Here is a 26,270-nt window from a genome sequence, read left to right as displayed (position 1 = left end):
TTGTCACCTTGATTAGACATGAAAGAATGAAGTTTTGAATTGAGCACTTATGTAACCATTTCTTTTTATTTTCTTGTGGGGGGTGTGGAGTTTGTAGGCTAGATCATTACTCAAACCACTGCACAGGTGTTTTCTTGAATAATATAGACTCCGGCCCAAGGTTTAAAACGTTGTCAACTCCCATTGTTCTTAAAACAATGATCAGTATATTTTGAACCATAGAGAAGTATCTGTAGTCAGGAGCCAATTGGAGTACAGGTATAGCACATCTCTTCCTTCTCAGATGTCTCCTCAAAAAACAGATGCTCTGTTTCCATTCAATATCACCACTTTCTTTTTTCTTCTTTTTTTTTTTAAATCGACCAGGGAAACAAAGGGGAAAATGAGTTTTTTGTTTTTTGTTTTCTTTTTGGGGAGTTGCAGCAATGAGTATGAGTGTGGATGTATTCACTGATATATATCTGAGTATACACACACACATACATACACGTGTGTATTATATATATTTTATATATATACATATATGTATATATATATATATAGAGAGAGAGAGAGAGAGAGATTATATTATTATTTTTACATCTATTGGCAAAACTGGCTACAAAATTTATGAGGCCCAGTGCAAAATTAAAATTTGGGGTCCATTGTTAAAAAATCATTAAGCATTTAAGAGGGGTGACCACAGAGCATCAAACTAAGCACTGGGCCCCATGTGACTGCACTGGACACATGTCCATAAAGCCTGCCCTGTCTTTTGGCTTCTCAGTAGATAACTCGCCAGAGACTGGATCAGGTCAATCCCTCTCCCTCCTTTAGCTTGCTGAGATAAATGGTATAAGTGAGATCTGTTAGTAATCCAGCTCATTACTAATGTTAAACTAGGGCATTTGGAGATGGTGAAAAAAATAAAAGGCCCCTTCTTAATATGCAGTGAGAACCTTTTTGTTGGGTGATTGTAAGCTGAATGCAAGAAGAGGGAAAATAAGGCTGGTGCTGCCTTGTCAGTGATTTAATTATTTTCCCATCTACACTTGTTTTTGAAGCTTATCAGAGCAAAGTACTGTGGGCAGCCCAGCTGTCACTGTTGTCATTGTGGCTCGGAGTATTGTAGTCCTGATTCCCATTGTAATTCAATTAATCTTTTGCTTTGCACTAATGGATGAACAAGCATATTTACTACAGCATAAAATCCTAATTATTTTTTGAACGGATGCACAAAGGGAATGTAAATTAATAGCAAGTGACAATTGTGATAAATGCGTGCTATCTCTTTGAATGTCAGGGTTCCTCTTGTGTAGACTGAGCCCACACTTGGATGTAAAAGCTGCCCCACTCTCATCTACCTGTGTGAGGAGGCACAGTCATGCTCAGAATCTATTCTGAGAGGGTAACTTGTGCTTTTAGACCACACTGAGTAGAAATTATATGTTGGCAGGGCTGTCCTCAACAGAGTGACATTCTTCACAAGTACTCTTGAGCTAGTGCTACCACTACTGTTTTTAAAAAATTATTTTATTTATTATTACTTGTTATAACCTACCTCCTGTAACAATAGCAAAAATTATTAATTGAGCTTTTTTCTGTATTCATCATTGCCCTATTTTCACAAAAATCCTCTTATTAAAAACTTCTAAAATTGCAATAGTATGGAGAAATTTGACAACCTAATTTGAGCAAAAGAGGCCCAATACAAAATAGCACAAATGTATGATTCCATTTACATACAATTCAATAGCAATAAGAACTAGTTTACTCTGTGAGAGGTAGTAAATTACTTTCCTTTGGACTGCGGAGTGATTGGAAGGGGTGCTTCTGGGGTCTATTTCTCGATCCGAGCACTGGTTACACAGATGTTTTTAATTTGTTCAGTTATGCAATTGAATATGTGCACTTTTCTTTATGAATATTATACTTCAGTAATAATTTTAAAGAAAACTTTTCAGGTTTTATCAATGATATTGATTTAAAACTGAGAGGTAGAGTGGTTAAATCACAGACCAAGGTGGAAAAGATAAAAAGGGGCAGAACAATCCTTTGAATCAATGTGTCCTTTAATTTCAAGGAGTATCTTCCTACATCATAAGGTTGATCTCTCAGTTTTTCTGTCTCTTCACACACAGTGACAGTCAGTATTGAAAGAGTTTAACACAGCATTGTGTATTTCACCACGAAAGAAAGTGATGGTGCAGTTATGGGGAGTTGAGTCTACAACTCCCCCCTCCAATACCAACATCACATTCAATTCTATTTACAATATTATTTCCAACACAGGAAAAACAAATGGATCTGTGAGGGGGAAAACCACTACTGTTGGCAAGATCGCTTTGCTGGTTCATCATTACTGGAGTGAAATGCTTTCCATTCATTATCGCTCTGTCTTCCAGAGATGGTAGTTTGTGTGCTAAATAGTCATGATGTTGCTACTTCTGTGATGCGCCAGTAGAGCTGTAAAAGATTTTGTTGGAGCAACCTGATTAAATTGTTTTTTCCCTTATGTGCGCTTTCACTACATCAAATTTCTATAACATGCCTCAAATTCTGTTTCATACTGATGTGTTCAGAGTTCAGCCACATTTAGTCAACTCATCTCTTTCTTGTTTCTTTGTCCTTCTAAATGCTTCCATTCCCTTTTGATGGCCTTTTCAGTCTAGGTTTAGTACAGAGGTGATGATAGGGATAACCCATGGATTGTTTGAGGTCTGTTCTTGTTAACCCCTTTAATAGCTCCCATATTTCATGCCAAAGCCCCAGGGAACTGTGAACAAACCCACCTTGATTAACTTACCCTAAGATTCCAGAAATTCTTCCTGGCTTACCTTCCTTCTACCTATTTACGTCCTCCTGTATTTTCTACCCTCAGTCCTTAGTACCTTAGTGTCCTATTTTTCCCTTCTTGCTCTTTGTATGGTTTCATTTGAATTTAGTCATTCAGATTTCACATTGTTACCTTCCTATGAACATTGCTGTCTCTATGACACCTCATTGCAAACTAGAAAAAAAGCCAACTCTATCCTCCCCCAACAGACACAGAGCAAATGAAATAACACAAATGAGAGCATCTGGCACGACAAGGAGGAGAGATTCTCAGTAAATTTTCCTTCACTTTTGGCTATCTCCTTCAATTTCAGAAAATCCTATCCTTACAAAGTTGGAATAGTAGGCTTTGTCCATGAAAAGTCACAGAACTCCAAGAGAAGCTGGATCCTACTGATACCTCAGTACTAAGTAGAAATTATTGGAAGAGGACTGCTTCTTCTGTAAGGGTAGGCTGTTCCATTCAGAGAAATGATCCAGGCAGAGTCAAGTGGTTGCAAAAATGCCTAATAATGCCCTGATAAAATGTGCAAAATAAAGTACTACCCTAGAATGGAAGTCATTTCACAAATAAAATGGCTCTATCATTTTTCATGGAGATCATGACTTTTCAGCCTTTCTACTGAGAACTCATCAGAGTGAAAATAAATTCTTTTATCTGCTACCTTTTAACAACATTTCAAATGAATTTAGGACTGCTGAGGAAAAATGAAAAATCCTTTTAGTCTGAAAAATCCTGAATTGCAACTCCTTTTACCTTGCTCTTTCATATCAATAGAAAATAAATCTAATATATATACCACATATTTTATATTCTTTGATATATTTGTATGTTGGTAGTGTGATTTAAAATATAAAACACTGATAGTTTAGTTAACAATATAATTCATATGCAACAGTATTATTCAAAATATTAGAGTACTAATGTAGTTTTAAATTAGAAAAAAAGGGGCTTCCCTGGTGGCGCAGTGGTTGAGAATCCGCCTGCCGATGCAGGGGACACGGGTTCGTGCCCCGGTCCGGGAAGACCCCACATGCCGCGGAGCGGCTGGGCCCGTTAGCCATGGCCACTGAGCCTGTGCGTCCGGAGCCTGTGCTCCGCAACGGGAGAGGCCACAACAGTGAGAGGCCTGCGTACCACAAAAAAAACAAAACAAAACAAAAAAATTAGAAAAAAAGGCACTTAAATGCTATTTATAGAGTTTTTAATAACAAGAGAAATGCTGAATATGATGTTAAATGAAAAAACACAGGACAAAGTGTTGTATATACAATTTGAGCATATGTAAAACATATGTACAGTGAAACAGACTAAAAGGAGATATGCCAAAAGTTACTAACTTGTGTGGTGTGATTATGGAGTGAGATTGTTTTTCAACATTCTTTTGCTCTTCTATACTTTCTAAACTTATATAATAAGCATATATTACATTGATAATAAATAGGAGGAAAATAACAAGCAAAATCATTGCTTTTAATGTTTAGAAATAAAAAATAATTATTGCCAATTCTTAGTGACTGTCATCCCAAAAAAAGATCAGACTGTGTTTTGATACTAAACTAGGTCAAGTATTTTAGATTTTGCAAATAATTTATGGGTACACATGTCAGAGCTAATCCCCTTATTTGCATTGTCCTCTTTTAAGACAGAAGTCAAAGTAAGAAATTAACCCTTCACCAGCCACTCCTAGAGAGAAGCTCTCTCAATACTCAATTAGACGGCCAGAACTTAGTGGGGAATACAGAGCTTCTCTCATATAAAGTCACAGAAATTAATATGCTATGTATTTTAGAAACATGAATCTCTATTCTTACAACTTAAATGCTTGTCAGACACATTTAGCTGGAATCTAAATTGGTTCCCAGTTTAGAGATAAGGAGCTGAGAAATGAATGTTACTATTCTGGAAAGAAATCTCAGTTGAATTTCCTATATTTCTTAAGAACTTATGCAAAATAAGTGGTTATATTTTGATGGAATGTTTGTACTTTGGTTCTTACACTTTGATGGAGTCTTCCTGAGAGCCTCCCCTGAAGGGACCCTGTGCTGCTCTAGTTAGACATCTCCCTGAAACATATTCCTTACATAAAGTAGACATAAGTGGAACTTCAAGGATGACATTTAGTTCTACATTTGAGAGCTAAACCACTTGCCCCTCCATACAAGGGTCTTCCACCAGTGGTGAAACTCAGATAGTCAAAATGAACTGGCCCTTCTACATGAAGGAGAGGCTCATGTTCTTTTTATTTTTGTCTGACTGGAATGCTCAGTGTCTGAAAGAAGAGGATGAATATTAGAAAGTTCAGTAAGAAAGAATCTCATTTAACAGACATTGTTAGATCATTCTATTCCCAATTTTCTTTTGCAGAATGGAGTTCTTTGTTATGGTTAGAATTAATTTTCATGTTCATGGCTCATAGATTTGGTTATTGCCAGGCTTATTTGGAGGCCTCAGTGCTTTCTTTTTGGCAATAAATAAACTATGCCGTACTCAATAGAAGATATGTTTTCTTTCCGAGAACTACTGCTAAAATAATGCCTGGGAAGATACAGTGTGAATGGTGGCCTTCCTACAACATTTCCTTGCAGGGCTTAGTCTGTCAGAATAATTTGACTGCATAAATTATTTCTACATTAGAGATTATGTGTTTAGCGATTATAGTCTAATCATTTAGAAATTGAGAGGAAGCTAATCAAGAAATTATGGCCCTTAGGTAATTTAAAAAACAGAAAATAAAGCTTCTTATGTAATCTGAAGGAATTTATGATCTAAAGTAGAGAAGTGACTAGTAAGTGGGAAAAAAAGTAGTTTCAATATGTTTCATACTGACAGGGAAGTCCTAAGAATTTTTTTAGTTATTGCCATTACTTGAAACTACTAAAGTGTGCTTGGTATGGTGACTAGATACAGCAGAGGCTAAATGGATCAACTGGGCAGTGGTTACTCATTTATACATACAGACCGAGGGATAGATTTTCAAATACATCAACCTCTATTACACAAATACCTAGTTTTCAAAGTCTCCAATAAAATTCTTAAAGGTGGAAGAAGATAATAAATATATTGACTACTGTGATGATTTACCAAACGAGGCAGAGAATTTTCTTCAGAAACGTGGAATAGGAAGTAGAAACAGGGCATTCTCTATGATGAGTAAAAAGATATTTTGTCACACCTATTTCCTTGATTTTGCAGATGGCCACTTAGGCTCATGCCAAATTCAGAGAGCTACACATGACAATTCAGTTCAACTAAGCAGATCACTTTCATTGAGCATCAGTTTTTTGCCTGGTTCTAAGTCAGATGCCAGGGATTCCATTACTGAGTAAAGCAGGGATCTTGATCTCTAGGAGCTTACAGCCTGGGGTAGTGCCAGAACCTTTGGTAGGGTGTGTACCTGATTATTTCTGACTTGATCTAAGCTACAGTCTCAAAATGGTAAATACAAAATGAGTATATTTTAAGCCACGCATGAGTATTCAGTATACATATTTGCAGAAATGCACAACTACCTTCAAATGGGCAGCTATAAATAGATAAGGCCATGCTATAATATGAATCATATAAAGAATATTTGTTACATTTTTAGGACCTCTTAGTCACCATTCAGTACTTTCAAGTAGATATAGTTACGATCCACTTAAAAAAAAGAGATAAGCAGCATGAAATTTTTACCTGAGAATAGTTTATTAGTTGATTGCATTTTCTTGATTACATAATACAAGCTATGCTCATAGTTTCTGATTGTTAAATGGTAGCTAACAGTCTTCATTAATTCTTTTACAAATCAGCCCTCATAAAATACAAATTTCACACTAATTCCTCTTTCTTTCTGTTTTCCCTACAACTTTTGAAGTTTAGTTTAGAGTGTTACATCTGTATAAATGAGTCTTTGTGAGAATGTCATCTTTATTTTATCACATACGATTCATATGTTCCAACTTCATGGAACCCCTTAGGAAATCTACTTTATAAAGATTATGGCAATAGCAAAACATCTATATTTCACCTATCCTATGAGTTTAAGATTGAACTTCTAAAATATAACCTCCAGAGCAGAGGTCAAACACCAAGGCCTAACCTCAATTTCATATAATGGCATGACTGTCAATGGATTATATTAGGGGAACTGAATCTGTCTCTATTTTCGTGACATTGTGATTTTAGAGAAATCTTTTTCCTTTCCTTCTGTAACATTTTGTTATTCAGTGTGTTTCCCTGGAACTATGTGTAAAGAACAAGTATTCTTGCCTTACGGCTCTTTTTCTTGCCTCACTCTCAGCAGTGCTTAACAAACTGGCATGCAAATAGGAGGTTAAATAATTTAACTATGTAAGATGGATGTTCATATGGGAATCTTACAACACTTAAAGTAACTCTTCTAGAAGATTTTTTACTGTTTTGGGTTTTGGAGCTTTAGATATGAATTTGAGACTTGGAAATGAAGTACTGAGAAATCATTTATGAAGTGTTTTTGCATTACTAAGGGAATAGCAATAGGTTTGGCCATTTACGAGACTAGCAAGTAAAGCCATATTCTAGACTAGCCTCCAAAAGAGCCCTTCAGGTACAGTTAACTAACACTTATCACATGAAAAAGCTATCTCCCTTTACATTCTTGCTGTCTCATAAACTATGACAAACATGCACTAAAGTTCTTTAAAGCGTTTGGGGAAAAATACTATGTAGGTAATTCACAAACAAGTTCATTATTCAGTTTTTGAAATGGTTCAAGAAGAAAGACTTTATGTAGCAGAAGTTATTTTAATATAATTAGAAAAATGTGTAATTCATAAATGTTGATATCCAAAGAGAAAAATTTGAGGTTTTGGGGAAGGCAAATTGTATAGATTTTTCATGTAACAGATGCAACAGATACATGAAGTCATTCATAATCTGTTGAATTCTTATTATCTTTTCATTCATTTTTTATTTCATTCATTTGTTCAACAAGTACTATGTACTTGAGGATTGTGTTAAGTTCTGGAATACCTGTGAGCCATGAACCAATACCAGCATGGTCCCTGGCTTCATATATCCTATAACTAGGACCAAAAGTCTCCACCAAAATGGAAGAGAGAAAGTCAAATATATGGTTCTTGCTGTGTAGCAGGGGGAATGAATACAATAGCGATGGGGTGATGCAGTGTTAGAGGGACGTAAGAGATAATATGAAAGTATATTGTAGGGCACGTTCTCAGTTTGAAGATTTAACAGAAGGTACTCTGGAAGAAGTGATCTATATCGTAAAAAAATCTTGAGAGACCATACCATACACTCACCTCTTCATTAATTTAATAAACATTGGCTGCCACGTTTGAACTATTGTGCTAGTCACAACAGAACCTAGGAAAGAATAAGACAAAACATGTACCCTGGGGCTTCCCTGGTGGCGCAGTGGTTGCGAGTCTGCCTGCCGATGCAGGGGACACGGGTTCGTGCTCCGGTCCGGGAAGATCCCACATGCAGCGGAGTGGCTGGGCCCGTGAGTCATGGCCGCTGAGCCTGCGCGTCCGGAGCCTGTGCTCCACAACGGGAGAGGCCACAACAGTGAGAGGCCCGCGTACCACAGAAAAAACAAAAAACAAAAACACAAAACAAAACAAAAAAAACATGTACCCTGAGGAGTTTCATAGTCTAGTATGCTTAGTTTATGGAGAGAGTAATGAAAGGAAAATAAATTGCAATAAAAGTACCTGGGAACTTACAGAGAAAGGAGGCTCACCATCAGGCGAAATGGAGTGGTTGGCAAGATTTACAAAGGAAGGGCCCTTATATCCAAGTCTTAAAATATGAAAAAAAAGAGACTCTTTATTCTGAAAAGATGGAGAGATAGAGTAGATGCTTTTTTCCATATTTATCCCACTACATACTACTAAAAACCCTGAATATTGTATATAAAGTGAACATAATAATAGACTGAAAGGTGGAGAAAAGAAGACAGACAGGTTAGGGGCCACAGGCTCTCAGAAATGACATGGTGGTGAAATCACTGATTTTTCTTTCTTCCTTACATATCCCAGACTTGAAGCTGAAGAAGCTGAAAATCCAGAAATGCCAATGGGTGCCTACACATTAAAAAAAAAAAGAGAAAAGCCCAACAAATCATGCTAGTTGGGCCACAGTCTTTTAAGCAGTAAGTACCCTATTCTAGCCAAATACCACAGAGAAAACTGTAGTCTTCTCTCCACTCACAACAGCAAAATTTGAGAGGAAAGTCAAGAGTTCCATCCTCACCAGGTTGTAAGAAGGTGTGCCAACCCCTTCCCCCCACCATCAAGGAATTGTCAGAGAAAGCTGAATAGAGAACCAAGATATCTACCTCATTCTCCCTGCTGGATGATATCAAAAGAGGGCTGATGTAGATTCAGGACTTTACCACTGTCCAGCAATAATAAGGTCACCTCCATTGTGTCAGTGATAGCTACAAGGGCAGCAGTAATGAGGCATATATGTCCCTCTCAAGCTCTTTCTCCTAAGGGGAGATCTGGTGGGGAGCCAGGATTCTGAACTCCACCAAGCAGTAAGGAGGAGCTACCCTTCAGGTATCAACAGAGAGTGAGTGGAGTTAGATTCTTTCTCCACTTGACTATGACTCTTCCTTCCTCTGCCAGAGTAATGTTTGAAGAAGCCAGTGATACAGTTTCAGGGAGTATGCAAAGCAGTCAGGCTTTAAATGGCTAAAACTCTGCTTATGTGGGCTATATTTTAAACAAATGGATATGTAAAATTTAAGTTTGGTGCTGGTGAGCTTTTAAGCAAAAAGAACTAAGTCTGTGGTGAAGAAGTAAACAACATAGGGCCAACTTACAGGGGTGATTTTTAAGCCATTTATGTAATAAAATGCATCAATGAGCCATAGCAAATATGCTTGGAGCAAATGAACAACTGACAAGTCTCAGCAGAGAAATAGAAAATATGAAGAATGAATGGAAATTTTAGAACTGAAAAATAATCAATAATCACAATAATAACCCTGTGGATGGAGATGAGAACAGAATGGATGGGACAGGGGAAAAAAATCAGTGAACTTGAAGAGAAAACAATAGAAATCAACCACCTGAAAATCAGACAGAAAATAAGTAGAAGAAAAACCCTCAAGGATGTATGACAATAACAAAAATCTAACGTTTATGTCATTGGAATTTTGGAAGGAGATGAGAGTTTATGTCATTGGAATTCTGGAAGGAGATGAGAAAGAAGATGGAGCTGAAAAAGAACTTGAGGAAGTAATGGATAGAAACATCCTCGAATTAGGCAAAAGACATAAAGAGTCAAGAAGCTAAGCATACTCCAGAGGGAAAATTAAAAAAAAAAAAATCATACTAAGACACAACACAGACAAATTTCTGACCACTAAAACAAAGAAAAAATCTTGAGAACAACGAGAGAGAAAAGACATCTTACTGGCAGGGGAAAAAAACAATTTGAATGACAACAAACTGCTAAAACATGGAGCCAAAAGAAAGCAGAATAATATTTTTCAAGTGTCTACTGAGAAGAATTACCAATCTGGAATTCTGTATCTAGCCTACCCTTCAGGAATGCAGAGGAATATAAGACATTTTCAGATGAAGAAAAACTAAGGGAATTCATCAGCATCAACCCTACATTTAAAAATGGCTGAAGAAAGTTTTCCAGACAGAAAAAAGAAAATGATAAAAGAAGGAAGCTTGGAACATCAAAAAGGGAGAAAGAAAAACTGAAAGAGTAAAAATATGAGTAAGTACATACATGTTCTTTCTCCTCTTGAGTTTTCTAAATTACAGTCGGTACATGAAGCAAAAATTATAACACTTTTTTGTGGTTCTCTATGTAGAGGAAATATCCAAGAAAATTATATTATAAATGGGAAAGGTGAGGTACACTTCACTTGAATGGTAAAATATTGACACCAGAAGACTATGATAAATATTGTACTTATGATAGAATACTGAGGACAATCACTAGTATAAAAATATAAAGATATCTCTATCTATCTGATATATATAAAGAGATATTCAAAAACACTATAGAAAACCAATATGGAGTCTAAAAAATGTTCATTTAATTCACAGGAAAGTAAGAGAAAACAGAGAAAAGTAAAAACAGGGAGTACAAACAGAAAAAAATATCAAATGATAGACAAGCACTAACATATCAATAATTATATTAAATGTAGACAGTATAAATTCAGTAAATAAAAAACAGAGGTGGACAGAGTGGATTAAAAAACTTAACCCAACTAAGTGGTGCACACAAAAACTTCATTTCAAATAAAACAATATAGATAAATAGAAAAAAATGAAAAAATGATGTGTCATGCAAACATTATTTAAGAAAATTACAGATAAGATAACTACATAATAATAAAGGGACAATCCACCACAAAAGACGTATTGTACATATGTGTGCACCAAACAACAGAACTTCAAATACATGAAATAAAAATGGGTATAACTGAAAGGAAAAATAGACAAATTCACACTTACGGCTGGAGGCTGTGATATTGCTCTCTCAGCAATTGAAAGAAAAATTAGATGGAAAATCAATAAGGATATACAAAATCTATCATTTCACTGGAACTAATCTACATTTATAGAAAACTCACCCAACAATAGCAAAATGAACATTCTTCTCAAGCACCCATGGAATATATGCTAAGATAGAGTATTTCCTGGGCCATAAATCAAACCTTGACAAGTTTTTGAAAAATGAAATCATATGGAGTGTGTTCTTTGACCACAATGCAAGTAAACTTGAAATCAATAACAGAAAATAACAATTTTTTTCAATATTGGAAACTAAACAATGCACTTCTAAATAATCCATGGGTCAGTACAGGAAGTGTCAAGAAATAATTTTTAAAAACACATTAAAATAAATGAAAATGAAAGTACAACATATCAAAATTTGTGGAGCACAGCAAATCATGCAGAGAGGGAAATATACAGCACTCAATAAGCTTCGACCTCCAGAACCTAGAAAAAGAAGGGAAAAATAAGCACAAAGCAAATGGAAAGAAGAAAATAATAAAAATAAGAGCAGAAATCAAGAAACTGTAAACTTCTGACAGAAGCTAAATATGGATGAACCTTGAAGACATTACGCTAAGTGAAATAATCCAGTCAAAAAACGATAAATATTTTATGTTTCCAGTTATATGAGGTAGGTAGAGTAGTCAAATTGATAGAAACAGAGTGTAATATGGTGGTTGCCAGGGTAGGGGAAGTGGGGAGTCATTGTTTAATCAGTATGGAGTTTCAGTTTGAGAAGATGAAAACGTCCTGGACGTAGATGGTGGTGATGGTTGCACAACAGTGTTAATGTACTTAATGTTACCAGTTACTGGACTGTACTTAAAAATGCCTAAACTGGAAAATTTTTTGTTATGTATATTTTACCACAATTTTTAAAATATACAAAAAAATCAAGAAAGTTGAACAAAAAGCAATACAGGAAGTCAATGAAACAGAATGCTGGTTTATTGAAAAAAGTCAATAAAGTTGACAAGACAGTAACAGGAATAACAACAAAAAGAAAACATAAATTACCAATATCAGCCATGAAACAAAATATATCACTACAGACCCTGCAGGCATCAAAAGTGTTATAAGGGAATTCCATGAACAACTCTGTGAACAGAAATTGACAACATACATGAAATGGACCAATTCCTTGAAATGTACAAACTGCCACAACTCACATAATATGCAGTAGGTGATTCTAATAGTCTCACGACTATTAAGGAAATTATGTTTATAATTTTAAAAAACTTCCACAAAAGTACTGTCTAGACCCTGATGGTTTCACCAGTGAATTGTTTAAAACTTTTAAAGAAGAATTAATAATTATTCTATACAATATATTTCACAAAAAATCAGAAAGGAAGAAATATTTCCCAATTCATTTTATAAAGCTATTAATACTAAATCCAGACAAAAATACCAAAAAAAGAAAACTGGATCCTAATATCCTGGTAAGTATAGATGCAAAAATTTTAAACAAAATGTTAGCATTTGAATTTATCAACATGGAAAAAGAATTATACACCATGGCCAAGTGGACTTTATTCCAGGGGTCCAAGCCTAATATGAAAAATCAATTAATGCAGTCTACCATATTAGCAGGCTAAAGAAGATCTCACAATTGCATCATTCAATGCAGAAACAATATTTGACAAAATTCAACACTCATTCATGATAAAAAAAAAAAAACTCTTCAGAAAAATGGGAATAGAGGAGGACTTCCACAACTTGATGAAAGAACACCTTTAAAGACTGTATGGTTAACATTATACTTAATGGCAAGAGACGGAATTCTTTTCCCCTAAGATCAGAAACAAGGTGAAGATGTCTGATCTCATCACTTTTATTCACCAAAGGGCTGGAAGTTCTGGTCAGTGCAATAAGGCAAGAAAAGGAAATTAAAGTAAAAAATGCATTTGGCAAGGTCATAGGATACAAGATAAACATACAAAAAGAAAGTGTATTTCTATATACTAGCAATGGACACATGGACACCAAAATTGAAAATCTCTACTATTCACAATCAGTGACAAAAATGAAATACTTAGTTATAAAAATAAGAAAACATGAACAGGATTTGTATGCTGAAATGCTGATAAAGGAACTGAGAATATCTAAATAAATGGAGAGACATACCATGTTCACGGGTTGGAAGACCCAACGTAGTAAACATATCATTCTCCTCAAATTGATATACAGGTTTAACACAATTCTTATCAAAATCCTAGGAAGATATTTTGCTGATGTGGATTAGTTTATAGGGAAAGGCAAAGAAACTAGAACGATGAGGACAATTTTGAAATAGAAGAGTAAAGTAAGAAGAATCAGTCTACCTGGTTTCAATGTTTCTACAGTAATAATAACCTGTGATATCAGTGGAGAGATAGACACAGAGATCAATGGAACTAAATAGTAAACCCAAAAATCTACCCACTCAATTATGCTCAACTGATTTTTAACAAAGATGCAAAACGAATTCAATGGAAGAACAATAGCCTTTTCAACAAATGATTAAGGAGCAGTTAGACATTCATGGCCAAAAAATATTCCCTCAAAACAACAACCAAAAAGCTAAACCTAAATATCACACCTACAAAAATTTAGTCAAGATGGAAGGTGTATTTAGTGTACAGTATAAAATTATAAAAGTGTTAGAAAAAATTGAAAAAAATTTTGGGTCTAGGGCTAAGCAAAAAAAATAAATTTACACTTGATACCAAACATATAATCCATAAAAGAAAAAATTGATAAATTGGACTTGATCAGAATTTAAAACTTTGTTTTGGGACCTACTGCTATGAAAGATGAGAAGAAAAGCTGTAGCCACAGGGAAAATAGTTGAAAATTGCATATCTTACAAAAAGCTAGAATATAGAACATATACAGAATACTCAAAACTTTTTAAAAGTGAAAAATATCAAGCAATCCAATCAGAAAATGTACAAAAGACAAGGACATACATTTCACCAAGGCACCAGAGAATGTAGAGGTGTCACAGATCACATGAAAGAATGCTCAACATCATTAGTCATTAGGGAAATGCAAATTAAAATCCACAACAGATATTATTAAATATCTATCAGAATGGCTAAAATTAAAAAAAAAAATACTGAGCACCAAATGCTGAATACTCATACATTGCTGATGGGAATGTAAAATTGTACAATACAATTAACCTTTTTAATTTGATACAATTGTGGATTCACGTGATTGTGTAAAATAATACAGAGAGATCTCATGTACCCTTTACAAACCTCTCCCAATGGTAACATCGTGCAAAACTATAGTGCGATATTACAACTAGGATATTGACATTGATGCAGGCAAGATACAGAACATTACTATCACCTTAAGGTTTCTCCACGTTGTCTTTTATAGCCATAACAAATTTCACTCCCTTCTTTCTTATAAGGCAACCACTCATCTGTTCTCCATTTCTATAATTTTGACATTACAATAACTTTATATAAATTGAACCATACAATGTGTAACCTTTTGGAATTAGCTTTTTTCCCTCAGAATAATTTTGAGACTCATACAAGTTGTTATGTGTATTGATAGTTTGTCGCTATATATTGCTGGGTGTGTATTACCCCTGGTGTGGATTACCACAGGTCATTGAGTCTTTCACCCATTTAAAGACTTTTGCGTTGTTTCTAGTTTGGGGCTATTACGAATAAAGATGCTGTAAACACTTATTACAGGTTTTTGTGGAATATAAATTTTCATGTCTCTGAAATGTATGTCCAGTGTGTAACAGCTGGATCATATTACTAATTTCATGTTTAGTTTTCACAGAAACTGCCAAATCGTTTTGCAAAGTGTCTGCTATAGACTGAATGTGTCCTCTCAAAATTCATATGTTGAAGCCCTAATCCCTAATGTGACTGTATTTGGAAAAAGACCTGTGAAGAGCTGATAAAGGTTAAATGAGGTCATAAGGGTGGGACCCTAATCTTACAGAGCAGGTGCTCTTGTAAGAAGATGAAGAGATACCAGAACTCTCTCTCTCCACCATGCAAGGACCCATGAAATGGTGGCCAGCTGCAAGCCAACAAAACAGCTTTCACTGGAAACCGAACTGACCAGTAGATTGATCTGGACCTCCCAGTCTCTAGAATTATGAGAAATAAATTTCTCCTCTTTAACCTACCCAGTCTATAATGGTATTCTGTTATGGCAACCTGAGCTGACAAATACCACTGCTGATGGGAATGTAAAATTGTACAAAAAATTGTAAAATTGACCTGTGGTAATCCACACTAGGGGTAATACACACTCAGCAATATATAGGGACAAACTATCAATACACATAACAACTTGTATGAGTCTCAAAATTATTTTGAGGGAAAAAAGCTAATTCCAAAAGGTTACACATTGTATGGTTCCATTTATATAACATTCTTGAAATGTCAAAATTATAGAAATGGAGAACAGATGAGTGGTTGCTTCATAAGGAGGAAGGGAGTGAAACTGTTATGGCTATAAAAGGCAACATGGAGAAACCTTAAGGTGATGGAAATGTTCTGTACTTGCCTGCATCAATGTCAATATCATAGTCGTGATATCATCCTATAGTTTTGCACGATATTACCACTGGGAGAGGTTTGTAAAGGGTACATGGGATCTCTCTATTATTTTACACAATCACGTGAATCTACAGTTATATCAAATTAAAAAGTTAATTTTTAAAAGTAAAAACGATAGGAAAAACATGTCTAACAAAGAAGGACATTACATCTAGAGGTAAAACAGAAATTAATAACATTTTAGGAAGGATTTGAAAGGCATGGTGGAATAAGTAGTGAGATGATTGCTTAACATATGATTTGGGAGGTGATTCCAGGTTAAAAGTGGGAGAATATGGCATGGCCTCTACTCTGAAATAATATACTATTTAGCAGGGGACACAGAGTAGCAGAATTAGAAGAAATAAGTTTGATAGGTAAGTTAGTTTTATTTAGAAAATAGAAATCTGAAAATTATAATAAAAGTAAAGGGTTCTGGCATCTTGATATCCTTCAAATTGATGAACTTTAGAATGATTGAATATTAGCAAAACTTGCTGTGCTAAACTCAATGTTTAGTCCTCTTTGTTTATTATATAAAGCTATACAAGGTACATAACACTTTGATATCATTTTGTATCTTTCTGAACCATGAGTTAGAGTATGAACCAATTATCTAATCTTAGAGTTAACAGTTAAATTAATGGTGCATAAAAAGGATGTACTAATTTATTTACACTAAATTGTGAGAAACAAAGATTGTGACTGATGACTGTTTAAAATGTGCTTTTAAGTGCATTTTCTGGCTTTGAGAAGTCCAAATAAAAATAAAAATGATGACATTGGCTCTGTGTATATCTAAGCAAAAATATCAATCCACGCTTAGTAGGCTGAGTTTGCAATCCAAAAATTAGTCTGCCTACACTGCATGGCTCCCTACTCCACAGTGAAGCTGGCCAACAAGGTACCTTTGGTCAAGTTGCAGAGATTCAGTCATCAGAACTGTGCTGACAATTCTGATGCAGAATGGAATTCGGTGTAACCAGCCCATTGATCTTTAGAATTTGCAATGCTAGCAGGAGCACAGTGTATTTTGTAGGTAAAGTCAGCAACTGTAGCACTAAACTGGAACGAATAGGAGAGTGGCACTTTTGAGACCATAACTGCTGATATAACTTTCTGCTTTCTAAGCATAGGTCAAATCTGAGAATCAAAACCAGAGGGAAATATTAGGAGAAGGATTCATAAATCTCATGCTTACCTGACAATGAACTTTAAATTAAATTTTATTTTATCTGTGAAAGGCATCTACACATTATATATGTATATATGTGTATATATATAATTATATATAGTATATATAATCTATAATCTATAAACATGTATATAAAATATCATAAGCTTTTGATATGTAAGGGACATGTTCTGCGCATACTTTCATGCCCAATCATGCTAATAATAAATATGAAGTAGGATTTAATATAGTAATAGTAGAAAATTATTATTTTAATGAAAATTTGTGGTATTTAAAATTAAGTGGACTGAATGGTGATTTGTTGTGGTGAACACATAATACATATTATCATTAAACCTGAGAGTGATTTGTGGATCCTCCTTTTAATATATATTATATCCAAACTGTAGTCCCTGGGCCAACAGCCTCAATGTATTTGAGAGTATGTTAGAAATGCATATTCTCAAACCCAGCTTCAGACCCACTGAATCAGAATTTGAATAACAAGATCTCCAGGTGGTTTTGTTTGTGCGTTAAGTTTAGAAGCACTGCCTTGAGTTGCATATTCTCGATCCTTATACTGGGATACTGGGGATAATATCTTTACTGCAGGATGCCTATGAGTGACAACACAGTAAAATATGTGGAAGTGCCTTTTTTTTTTTTTTTTTTTTTTTTGTGGTACACGGGCCTCTCACTGTTGCGGCCTCTCCCGTTGCGGGGCACAGGCTCCGGATGCACAGGCTCAGCGGCCATGGCTCACGGGCCCAGCCGCTCCGCGGCATGTGGGATCTTCCCAGACAGGGGCACGAACCCACGTCCCGTGCATCGGCAGGCGGACTCTCAACCACTGCGCCACCAGGGAAGCCCTGGAAGTGCCTTTTTCAGAAGGGAAAAGCTATTATTGAAATAAGCAATGGAAGGTACAGTAAAGGTAAGCTAAGTTTGTCTCTGTTTTTTTTCTTTTAAGGTAGAGCAGGCATAAGGCTGAGCCAGTTATTAAATTATCATGTTTCAGCTCCAAATCTCTGTGATGGTGGGGCTCTTCCTTCACCAGCTGTCTTACTCAAAGTTTCTGCCAATGGGCAGTACTAGTAGGAAATTGAAAATCAGGAGGAGGGCAGAAAGGACTAGTTCTTTCCTTCATTTTTGTTCCCGTCAACATGATCTCAGCGTCCCAGAAATATCCTTCACCTCAGTAGCAGCTGTTGTTTCCAACCTCCAGCGTTCTTTCTAAAAGATTGTCTTCTCCAAGTTTCTGTAACTCCAACCACTGCCCTTTATTCTCCCCAGCCTTAGGGATGATAGCTGCTTCCTTCCGTTATTATCTCTGGTTCATTTAGTGCTTTCTTTTACTTTTCAGCCCTTGGATACATGCATAAGAAATTGCCTATATTAAATTATATCTATTGAAATGCATAGTGTAGTTTTGGTGTTCTTGAATGGATCTTAACTGATTTGAAGGTATACAAGCTGGAAGAGCTAATTATAATAACTGGTGTTTAAACATTTTTTTCATAATGCTTTAAAATGTATCATGACTCTGTACTTATGTAGGCTTTGTAGTTTTTTAGGATTGTAAAATTTCTCCATTGTATCACATAATATTTTAAAACATTATGATGTCCTGTAACAGATTCTTTGCTATATACTCACTAACACAGTGATGATAACACCAAGAATAAAAAGGACAGTGACTGACATTTATTAAGCACTAACTTTTTTCCAGGCACTTTAAATGGATTTCACACTTAATCCTCACCCAGAGACCTATAAAGTAGATTTTATTATAATCCTAATTTGACAGATGAGGACACTGAGGCTCCAACAGATTAAGTAACTTGTCTAAAATCACATAGCCAGAAAATTGTGAAATTGAGAATGAATCCATTTGTCTGACTACAAAGCCCTAAGACCCTACAGTCTTCTTTTCCAACCTTTTTTTCTTGTTTTGTTACTCTCATCCATTCATTCTTCAACTAACCACTCAGCCAATATTAAAGCAACGCCTATTATCCTTCAGGCATTGGAGATACAGAGATAAATTAATCACCATTTCTGCCCTTAAGAATTTACTACTTATTTGGATGATTTTAGTTTAAAGAGAGAAATGTAAAAGAACAGTAGAATTGCTTATATACATTTCCACTGGTTATACAGTGGGGACAGACAGGAGTATGTGAACCATGCTCTTGAGAAGATCAAATGAATACTATTGCAGGGGAACAGGTTTTCGTGAGGCTATAAAGGCAGTGGCAGAAATATTCTTCAGGAATTCCAGGGGGTGGACTCTGTCTGTCCCTCCAGGTAAGGATATGGCCGTACTAACATGGTGTCTTTGATTTACAAACCAGGAGAGTCCACTGTTAGTAAATCTTTCCTTAGATGAAAAGTCATAGATTTTTCATGTAATCATAAATATTAATATATAATATTAATAGTATATTATAGTTATTAAATCCCAGGTATTGCATTTCTGTATATTCATTTATACTTTAAAAGTTATTTTTAGATAAAAATGATGTTTTCCTTACTTTATGGATGAAGAAAGGAAGACACATACAGATTGAGAAACTCAGGCATAGTCACATAGCTGGTAAGGGCCAGTATAGCCCCTGCTCTTATCACTACTTATTTTCCAGAACCATGATATCAACCCTAGGTATAAAATGATAGGGCCACACTAAGCATAGAATAATCCAGAATTGAAAAGATCATACATTTCTGAACAGTGTCACTGGCAGCTGCATGTCTCCTTTTGAAACTTTGGGGAACAAGGGAAGACTTCCTGAAATAACTGCTTCATTTTCTTTGACCTGCCTTTATAGTCCCTTTGCTTCCAACAGTTTTGTATGCTTGGCTAATTAAATTCAGAACAAATCAAACATTAAAAGATACTGCTATGAATGTGTGTGTGTGTATGTGTTTGTGTGTTTGAGTGTAAACGCATACCTACCAGATATACTGCATTCCTAGCCACTGCTCAGGCAGAGCTGCATGCTTTATTCTTTCTCTCTTAGCCTTGTAGCACGGTTCTCCTCTACAAGTTGTCTTTTTCCCTTACAGAAAAGCAGCAACATATTTTAGCCATCTTATGAAAAGGAGGTTACTTGGATGGATTCAGTTCAGCTCTTGATAAAATGGAAAAGCCATTATAAGTCACGTTGCTTTCTCTATCTTTGCATCTCTTATGTTCTCTGGATCCACCACTGTGTCCTCTCATTTTCATTTGGAACATTCTTGGCTTACTTGCTGAACTAGCTCTCAGGGAGCCAGAGAGCTATGCAAATCTCATATCTATCATCCCAGTTTGGCACACCCTTGGTAGGCAGGCCACTTCATGGGTCACCTGAATGCCCACTCTTGAGCCTTTGGAGCAGGGGTTCATCACTCATTGATTGGGTATGTCTGCAAGTACTGGGCAGCCTCTGACAGCCCCCTGAGTGGTGCAGCAACCAGTTTCCTAACACCATTCCAGGGGGTTACTCAAGGAACCACAGTAAATTCAGAAGAACCCTAACTTAATAACAATCTTTTCTTCCCAGCTTCTAATACTGGCCAGACCTTGTCACTTAGTTCTTGCCCTGTAGGCTCTAGTATCCATCCGGCTCTAGTAAGCTGCTTCTTCCTATGAAGGTAAACACCATGATTGTTATAGTATTGCAATCTGGACTGTCCTCCCAGCTCCACATATGGGAATCTCATCTCTTCCTTATGGCTCCACTCAAATGCCACTCCTTCCATGAAAATGCCTGGGGAAAAAGGCAGTGTATACTTTTCTATTCTACAGAAGATGGCTGTACACAGTGAGAGGTAGCATGGCTTGTGTTCCTGGAGTCATGGGGCAGGAACCAGGACAGCCAGGACTCAAAAAAATGTTTGTTTACTGAAAACACGAGTGCAACTCCTTGACTTGGTTTAGTTAATTTATCTTAATGTGTTTTGTTAGGATTTAGAGGGCATTGCCTCATCTTGACTTCTATTACGTTATTAGAGAGCCTACCTTTGGTATTATTCTTATTGAAATGTTAACAACATTTGTTTGGGAGTTTGTATGCTAGTGGATGCATGTTGACCTTTAATGGTCATTCCTCTGTTTTCCAGTTGCATGAAAACTATGGAATTAATAATTCATCCAGAAGTTTTCAGGGACCAATATCAGACTCTCATTTATGGCAGGGTTATCCAACTTTTTTTCCCATCACAGAGCACTGTAAGTAATAACATACATAAGGCACACTGGGGTAAACAGAAGACTCTGCTGACAGTAACAGCCCCTTGGCTGCCTCAGGGGATGAAGCAAACAGTACATCAGTGCACTCATCACCCACTGTACCAGCATGCTGGACATCCAGTTGGGAAGATTTGATTATGCTATAGACAATTTAGAAACCTGCCTTCTCAATTTTTTTTTTTAAATCAGGGGCTATTATTTAGCTACCCTTAAGTTATACTAAGTCTCAAAATTCAGATACACCATTTCCTATGTAGTATGAGTGAATTTCAGGAAACCAAGAACAGCAGAGGAGCCAAAATACTAGAGGAAGACAAATTTCTGAATGGTCTCTCTCCAATTCCTAGTAAAAATCTTTACAGATGCTCAATAAATACTCGTTGACTTAAAGTACACCATCTACTCTAGTACTTTCCTGCGTGTTCTTTTGCTCCTCTTTTTGTGTGGATAGAATTGAAAATTCTTCACATTGGTCCTGGCACATTGCAGATGCCTTCTGGTGTAGACAATCTGTCTATTATTGTAGGGTGCTCCACCCTCGTCATTTATACCTGCCATTTTCATGTTGTTTATCAGACATGTACGGCCTCATTTGTTTCTGTGCACAGCTCCTTTTTCATTTACTAAAGATCTGTGGCAGGTATTGATTGTTTTATGTCCCACAAAAATCTGCCTTCTGTCTTCTTCCTTAGAACAGTAACCTGATATTTTTTTCTCAGAAAAGATGGTCTAGGTCAGTGCTCCCCAACATTTTTAGCACCAGGGACCGGTTTCGCGGAAGACAATTTTTCCATGGACCAGGGTAGGGGTGTGGTTTCTGGGTGATTCAAGAGCATTACATTTATTGTGCACTTTATTTCTGTTATTATTACATTGTAATATATAATTAAATAATTATACAACTCACCATAATGCAGAATCAGTGGGAACCCTGAGCTTGTTTACCGTTGCCACTCACTGATAGGGTTTTGATATGAGCTTGCAAGCAATTGATTTATTATGGTGTCTGTGCAGTCAAACCTCTCTGCTAATGATAATCTGTATTTGCAGCCACTCCCCAGTGCTGGCATCACCACCTCAGCTCCATCTCAGATCATCAGGCATTAGATTCTCATAAGGAGCATGCAACCGAGATCCCTCGCATGCTCAGTTCACAGTAGGGTTCGTGCTCCTATGAGAATCTAATGCTGCTGCTGATGTGACAGGAAGCGGAGCTCAGCCGGTAATGCGAGCAATGGGGAGCGGCTGTAAATACAGACGAAGCTTTGCTCGCTCGCTCACCCACCGCTCACCTCCTGCTGTGCAGCCTGGTTCCTAACAGGACACGGACTGGTAGGGGTACATGGCCGGGGGTTAGGGATGCCTGGTTTAGGTTATTGATCTAAAGATAGGCACATAGCTATTCTAACCAATGAGACATGATAGTTTTCTAATGGGGGTGTCCCTTAGAAAAGACTTTTGCTCAAAGAAGGTGAGAAGGAAGTGATTCTGTATTTTGAAGCATCCTTGCTTCCTGTCTTTGAGTACAGTATGATGATGAAATGTTCTGATGATACTGTTGGAATCATGAGAGGAAGCTTGTTCAGTTAATAAACTTTCACAAGCAATTGTCAACCTCCCAATGTTTTGTCAGATGAGAAGAAACACCTATTTCTAATTTTTTAAATTTAATTTTTGGCCACAGCGTACGGCATGCAGGATCTTAGTTCCCCGACCAGGGATCAAAGCAGTGCCCTCTGCATTGGGAGCACAGAGTCTTAACCACTGGGCCTCCAGGGAAGTCCCAAAACACCTGTTTTTTAAGCCTTCTTAGGTTTTAAGTTACTTGGAGCCACACCACATTGTGATTAACGATGAAGTGTGATTAAACAGTCATTATACTATGATTTTCCTACTACTCCCATGACTCTTGTGATATTTTCCATTTTAGAATTCTTCAGATTCAGATTTCCTGATGGGCACTGACTGCCCATACATTTTTAAATTTAATTAAACAAATGTTTATCATCTCACCTCTCTGTTAGACCGTGACTTGATCAAGGATGATGTTTATCTTTTCATTTCTGACATTTTGATGAAACATATAATAAATACTCAGTAAATTCCTCTTGAATAAACTTGTGTTTTTCTAATTGTGTGCAAGGCATTGTGTTAAATATCAGAGACATAAATATGAATATAAAATGCTGATTTCACTGAATGAGGTATTCCATAATTTAGATGATTTTTGAACGTTTTTTCCTTTCCAAAATTCTATAAAAATTTTGAGGACAGAGTCTATGTCTGCTTCATTGTTATAGATTATAGAAAACCTTATATCTCTAAGGTCCTGAAAATCCAAGGGAACTTAATAAACGTGTCAAATAAATATCTCAGTAACGACCCACCCAATTAAGATATCTGAACTCTGTGACAATTGCCTTAGGATATTATTGTCCTTACTTTCTGTTTGGTTGAGTAACTTTTTTTTCTAATATCTTTATTGGAGTATAATTACTTTACAATGGTGTGTTAGTTTCTGCTTTATAACAAAGTGAATCAGCTATACATATCCATATATCCCCATATCTCCTCCCTCTTGCGTCTCCCTCTCACCCACCCTATCCCACCCCTCTAGGTGGTCACAAAACACTGAGCTGATCTCCCTGTGCTATGTGGCAGCTTCCCACTAGCTATCTGTTTTACATTTGGTAGTGTGTATATGTCCATGCCACTCTCTCACTTCAGCCAAGCTTACACTTCCGCCTCCCTGTGTCCTCAAGTCCTTTCTCTACGTCTGCGTCTTTATTTCTGTCCTGCGCCTACGTTCTTCAGAACCATTTTTTTTTTTAGATTCCATATATATGTGTTAGCATACAATAATTGTTTTTCTCTTTCTGACTTACTTCACTCTGTGTGACAGACTGTAGGTCCATCCACCTCACTACAAGTAACTCAATGTCCTTTCTTTTTATGGCTGAGTAATAGTTAATTGTTTTTCTCTTTCTGACTTACTTCACTCTGTAGGACAGACTGTAGGTCCATCCACCTCACTACAAGTAACTCAATGTCCTTTCTTTTTATGGCTGAGTAATAGTCCATTGTATATATGTGCCACATCTTCTTTATCCATTCATCTGTTGATAGACACTTAGGTTGCTTCCATGTCCTGGCTATTGTAAATAGAGCTGCAGTGAACAATTTGGTACATGACTCTTTTTGAATTACGGTTTTCTCAGGGTACACCCAGTAGTGGGATTGCTGGGTTGTATGGTAGTTCTATTTTTAGTTTTTTAAGGAATCTCCATACTATTCTACATACTGGCTGTATCAATTTACATTCCCACCAACAGTGCAAGAGGGTTCGCTTTTCTCCACACCCTCTCCAGCATTTATTGTTTGTAGATTTTTTGATGATGGTCATTCTGACTGGTGTGAGGTGATACCTCGTTGTAGTTTTGATTTGCATTTCTCTAATGATTAGTGATGTTGAGCATCCTTTCATGTGTTTGTTGGCAATCTGTATATCTTCTTTGCAGAAATTTTTGGATTGGGTTGCTTGTGTTTTTGATATAGAGCTGCATGAGCTGCTTGTAAATTTTGGAGATTAATCCTTTGTCAGTTGCTTCACTTGCAAATATTTTCTCCCATTCTGAGGGATGTCATTTCGTCTTCTTTATGTTTTCCTTTGCTGTGTGAAAGCTTGTAAGTTTCATTAGGTCCTATTTGTTTATTTTTGTTTTTATTTCCATTTATCTAGGAAGTGGGTCAAAAAGGATCTTGCTGACATTTATGTCATAGAGTGTTCTGCCTATGTTTTCCTCTAAGAGTTTTATAGTGTCTGGTCTTACATTTAGGTCTTTAATCCATTTTGAGTTTATTTTTGTGTGTGGACTCAGGGAGTGTTCTAATTTCATTCTTTTACATTTAGCTGTGCAGTTTTCCCACCACCACTTATCGAAGAGACTATCTTTTCTCCATTGTATATTCTTTCCTCCTTTATCAAAAGTAAGGTGACCATATGTACGTAGGTGTATCTCTGAGCTTTCTATCCTAGTCCATTGATCTATATTTCTGTTTTTGTGCCAGTACCATACTGTCTTGATTACTGTAGCTTTGTAGTATAGTCTGAAGTCTGGGAGCCTAATTCCTCCAGCTCCGGTTTTCTTTCTCAACATTGCTTTGGCTATTTGGAGTCTTTTGTGTTTCCATAAAAATTGTGAAATTTTTTGTTTTATTTCTTTGAAAAATGCCATGGGTAGTTTGATAGGGATTGCAGTGAATCTGTAGATTGCTTTGGGTATTATAGTCATTTTCACAATGTTGATTCTTCCAATCCAAGAATATGGTATATCTCTTCATCTGTTTGTATCATCTTTGATTTCTTTCATCAGTGTCTTATAGTTTTCGGCATACAGGTCTTTTGTCTCCTTAGGTACGTTTATTCCTAGGTATTTTATTCTTTTTGTTTCAGTGGTAAATGGGAGTGTTTCCTTAATTTCTCTTTCAGATTTTTCATCATTAGTGTATAGGAATGCAAGAGATTTCTGTGCATTAATTTTGTATCCTGCTACTTTACCAGATTAATTGATTAGCTCTAGTAGTCTTCTGGTAGCATCTTTAGGATTCTCTATATATAGTATGTCATCTGCAGTGACAGCTTTACTTCTTCTTTTCCGATTTGGATTCCTTTGATTTCTTTTTCTTTTCTGATTGCTGTGGCTAAAACTTCCAAAACTATGTTGAATAAGAGTGGTGAGAGTGGGCAGCCTTGTCTTGTTCCTGATCTTAGTGGAAATGGTTTCATTTCTTCACCATTGAGAATGATGTTGGCTGTGGGTGTGTCATATATGGCCTTATTTTGTTGAGGTAGGTTCCCTCTATGTCTATTTTCTGGAGGGTTTTTATCATAAATGGGTGTTGAATTTTGTCAAAAGCTTTTTCTGCATCTATTGAGATGATCATATGGTTTTTCTCCTTCAATTTGTTAATA

This window comes from Physeter macrocephalus, chromosome 16 (assembly GCF_002837175.3).
Source record: "Physeter macrocephalus isolate SW-GA chromosome 16, ASM283717v5, whole genome shotgun sequence".
Classification (NCBI taxonomy): Eukaryota; Metazoa; Chordata; class Mammalia; order Artiodactyla; family Physeteridae; genus Physeter; species Physeter macrocephalus.
The sequence above is the reverse complement of the archived record's forward strand: the minus strand, read 5'-3'. Positions refer to the sequence as shown.